We start from the raw sequence: 5,000 nt of genomic DNA, 5'->3' as shown, positions 1-5,000 counted from the left end.
ATATAATAGAGATATTGTGTTAAAGGTGTGGTTTTGTCATCCGTTATATAATAGAGATATTGTGTTAAAGGTGTGGTTTTGTCATCCGTTATATAATAGAGATATTGTGTTAAAGGTGTGGTTTTGTCATCCGTTATATAATAGAGATATTGTGTTAAAAGTGTGGTTTTGTCATCCGTTATATAATATAGATATTGTGTTAAAGGTGTGGTTTTGTCATCCGTTATATAATATAGATATTGTGTTAGAGGTGTGGTTTTGTCATCCGTTATATAATAGAGATATTGTGTAATAATGCATGATTATTCCCACGTTTTTAAGCAATAAATATATTCTTTAAAATACAAAGTTTTCATTTGTTAGATAATAGAAATATCGTATAAAAATGTATGATTTATTTCTTCTTTTTTAAAGAAAATAAATGTATTCTATAAAAGTTGTTATTTTATTTTGTAGACAGTAAAAATTTAAGTAGCCAAGATACAAAAGATAAAGGCTGTGGCATACAAACTTCATTTGGTACCGGCAGCTTTTTCTGTAGGGAAGATATTCCAATTCTTAGCTTTCGTGCATCATATCCTACCATCCATTTTGAATAGTTGTCATTCCACGACTTCTTGAAAACAACATCTGTACTTGTTGATCAATATTTGAAGATTTTTTTATTGTGTTACTGTACGTTTGTGAATGCAATGCTTGTTGCTAGAGCTATTAGAGAATGCTGTGAACCTTGTTTGGAGATGTTAAGTGTTTCCTTAAGATTGTTTCGCTGTAACCAGCTAGTTACACTCTGTTAAACGAGAAAAGAAACATCTGTTGGTCAGCTAACATTGTTAGGTTGTCCATTCAAAGCCAGTTTTTCTCATAGTTCTAAGTTTAGTCTGATTTATGTTTCAGGGGATTGATGGTGGTTTCAACACTATTGTAGAAGTAAACTGGTTTTTGAGGAGTTTTATATATAAAAGTAGGGTTTCAAGAAAATTGCCAATTTGATGCTGTATTTGTAAAAATGTATTGGAGGTACATAGTTAATTATTCTTTGGTAGAAACCAAAGCAATCTCTAGTGAAAGTTCAGTTTTGTAAAGGGCTTGATTGGAGATATGTAAAAAAAAAGTTGTGTTACACCTGACCATAGTTTTTAATATAAAATCATTTATATTTTCTCAGAGGTGTTTTTTCTTTGGTGTTACCAGCAAGTTTTAAATGCTTGAAAAATGTAATAAAGAACTTTGAATGAAAAATATACAAAATTGACTCAAATCTTCACTTTTGTATAATATTTAATAAATAAGATTTTAATTTGCTTGTACTATATTTTTGAAGTTACATATGTTGTAGTTATAAATGTTTTATTTTCAAGTTTTGATTCATCAGGTATAGTACATCTGGTTTTGTTTTCAGTTTTGTTTCATTAGGTATAGTACATCTGGTTTTGTTTTCAGTTTTGTTTCATTAGGTATAGTACATCTGGTTTTGTTTTCAGTTTTGATTCATTAGGTATAGTATATCTGGTTTTGTTTTCAGTTTTGTTTCATTAGGTATAGTACATCTGGTTTTGTTTTCAGACACAGTCATTGCAAGGAATACACAGTTTAATTGCTACTTTACACACAATCATTGCCAGGAATACACAGTGTAATTGATACTTTATTGCTCTGTGTCACAATCTACAATCAGTAGAGACATCAACCACAGATACATAACAATGTCTTTTCATATTATTATAACAGTTGTATTTTGTGAAGTCACAATTATAACAGGCTCCAAATGAACAAATAAGTTTCAACATATAATCAAATAACTGGCATTGAAATATTTTTTTCAAATAATAAGCTTTTCGAAGAAAAACATTCTTACCTCCAAAATCACCCTCACTAATTTACTTAGCTAATTTTTGTGCATCAGACCCACTACTTGTAAACAACATCCTGCAGAGTAACACTACATTACTTCTGCACGCCTGTTATAACTTCTTTCACTCCTCATGCTTGAGTTCCTAACTGACCACTTGTTAATTGTAATTGCAGATATGTCAACGTGACTCTATTAATCAGTTCATTAATTACCAAATCTTATCAAACAGAAAATAGCACTTGTAGACGTTACCTTCTCTTACGTTACAGATTTACATCATGAAGGACTTGAACAGTGCTAAAGTTTCACATAATTTATGTCACCCTTTTGAATTTCATCGTTCAGAAAGAAAACATGAATTACTATAATATTTTAACATTATGCTACGTATTTTATTGTTGTTCAAAATGTGTAGTGTACAGTCGAGGGATTTTGAAATTTTGGAAATACAATTACAAAAAAAAAAGACCTTTACTCTCCAGCAAATGATAAACAAAAATTTTATTTCAGTCAGTGTTTTACCATTGAGGCTTCATCAGGGCTCGTAGCACAAGAACTGTTTTCACACCACACAACTCTTGTACTACTTACTAGCTCTGAATGGTAAATGAAAGAAAGGTTTCTTTTTATTATTATAAGAAGGTTAAAGGTCATTATGCTATGTAGTATACAGTTAGTGACTCAAGACAAATGTTTGGTTACTATCCAAAATAAATATATACTATAAATCACATAATTTGGCAAAATGACAAGAATACAACCATCCTTAAGACTCAAGACCACATGCACAAGATTTAATGTTTATTATGATTACATACCAATGGGGAAACAAACCAGAATGAGTAACATATGAAGAACTATACAAAAAAATTTGTCTTTACAGAATGACAAGAAACAGCAACATGATTTCCTGTTTCAGGTTGCACAGATAAACACACAAGAGAAAAAAAAATTGGAGAGGTTTTACTGTGTATGACTAGATCATGATCAAGGCTACAAGTTATGTTAACAGCGTTACTACCTAGAAAAAAGTTAGTGCCAAGGAAAACCACCAGAGTGGTTACGATGAGCCCTTAGAACCTAAAAAAAGAAACTGTAAATGCGACATCTAGATGAAAATGTTTGAGAGTTCTCACTTAACTCACTAAGAATCAATCACTACTACCTATACTAGGTATTAGGAAACAAAACTACCAACATAAAATACATGCAATATTCTTTCCACTAAAAGAAAAGCAGATGTGAAAGACTACAGTAGAGTCTCAGAATATGGTTACAAAATAGCCAAAAGCGAGAGGAAACAGAAACTTATACGATTTTATAGTCAGAATTCACAAATATTGACACAGTAGTTAGCTTGAGGTATAACTGAAAAAGATGATCAGGAAAAATCTGATTTAAAAGAACCCCAAAAAACATGTTATAATAAAATATAATCACTTAGAATTCTCAAAAGTTAACACAGTAACTAGTTTGGGGTGTATTTAAAAAAGATGCTCAGGAAAAATGTTTCACAGAGCTTCGAAGAAACAAGCGAGATAAAATCACTTGACAGTTGAGTGGCTCTAAAAACTTAAACAAAACCAAAAAAATGCACTAATAAATGCATACAATTAAAATCTCTTTCATACACTTGATAAGGAGTACAAAATCAAATCTTATGTTAATAATAATTTCATGCTTCAAACATATTTTAATTCAACTGACTTTAGAACTTAAGAATACCTCTAAATACTACAGGAAAAAAATTGATGTGCAAATATTTTACATAAATTTAATGTTAGAAATTTATGTGACACTGTCAAATCTGGGCAATTTTTTAAAACTTTCCATTAGATACAGTGTCAGTCATCATTAGGATAAAAAATAAACACTAATAAAAAAACTTCTCGCTTATACAGCCTGATGAAACTAAAATACCACATGTAAACTGTGTTTACGAAACACCTATGCAAATACCACATGTAAACTGTGTTTACGAAACACCTATACAAATACCACATGTAAACTGTGTTTACGAAACACCTATACAAATACCACATGTAAACTGAGTTTACGAAACACCTATACCCCTACTAATGTTATACTGTATGTTTAAGTCCAAAATTTTGACTGACCTTGATTTTCAAAAATACTACAGGTTGCACAAGTTTCATCAATATCCATTTGTCCTGTATTGAAATATGTCTACAAGCTGGGGAAGGTATTCAACACACAAATGACCCTGACCCATGACTTTCAAAAGTTAAGCAGGTCTAGAACTATGTATGTAGGATCTCTTATATATGTTTGGTCTAAATCCATTTATCCATTCTAGAGATACCCTGTCTACAAGATCAAAGTAGACAGACAAGGGCAAACCAATATGCCCCACCTTGTTTCACGAAGCAGTGTGGGTATAGCAAACTAAAAGTACATACCTTTCTCTCATCCTTTTCCACTACCTCTTGTGTGTCTATGGTTCTTCGTAAAGCCTCCATGTTTTGCTACATGAAAAATATTTTGGGATATCAACAATCTAGATCTACTTAAATAAACTCAAGTATTTTTCAGCTAACGGTAAATCTACCAGTATAATTCAGGTAAGATATTGTGGCTATTCTGTTTAAAATATCTGAACACAACTACAATAATCCCAACCCATAGATCTGTTTATAAGTATTATTTTTTACCTTATGCAAGTCGGAGAGTTTTTGGTGTCTCGTAAGAGCATCCTTGTTTGGGAACTGACGTTTACACAGTAAGCAAGCCATCTTTTTTAAGTCTGTTAGCTTCATCTCCCATGCTTTAAGAGGATTTTGCACAGGTTGGAGAACATCCAGTGGTTCAGGTTCGGTGTCCGAGTCACTGCCATCACCATAAGCTGCCACTAGGTTAGGTTTTAAAGTAGGTTTACTAATACCTGTTTTATTTAAAGAAATTTAATTAGCGTTATGTTATGTAATACATGATGAAATAAGATGAAACTCTCTTGCTGTCAAAATAACAGCTATTATAGGGGTGAAAGTCTTTAACTTAGCAACAGTTAAATCTTCTTCAAAAATAGGATTTTGATTATAATTAATATTCCTGTTTATTGATTAAGTTTCTCAGCTATTTTGTTTATTTGTAATTGTATCTGGACAAAAACCTCTTAAATAACTCA

General features: G+C 31.3%; 1 long non-coding RNA gene across 1 annotated transcript in view; it reads right to left on the bottom strand.

The window, feature by feature from the left end:
• LOC106475704 overlaps window positions 1–4,798 on the bottom strand; it is a 7,573-nt gene extending 2,775 nt beyond the window's left edge. The window contains exons 1-2 of the long non-coding RNA XR_001291840.2: window positions 4,528–4,798; window positions 4,276–4,341 (exon numbers count right to left, since the gene is read on the bottom strand). This is a non-coding gene — a long non-coding RNA (uncharacterized LOC106475704). The remainder of the gene's footprint in view (window positions 1–4,275; window positions 4,342–4,527) is intronic.
• Between the last annotated feature and the right edge of the window lie 202 nt (window positions 4,799–5,000).

The sequence above is a fragment of the Limulus polyphemus genome, unplaced genomic scaffold, assembly GCF_000517525.1.
Source record: "Limulus polyphemus unplaced genomic scaffold, Limulus_polyphemus-2.1.2 Scaffold9020, whole genome shotgun sequence".
Classification (NCBI taxonomy): domain Eukaryota; kingdom Metazoa; phylum Arthropoda; class Merostomata; order Xiphosura; family Limulidae; genus Limulus; species Limulus polyphemus.
The sequence above is the reverse complement of the archived record's forward strand: the minus strand, read 5'-3'. Positions and strand labels throughout refer to the sequence as shown.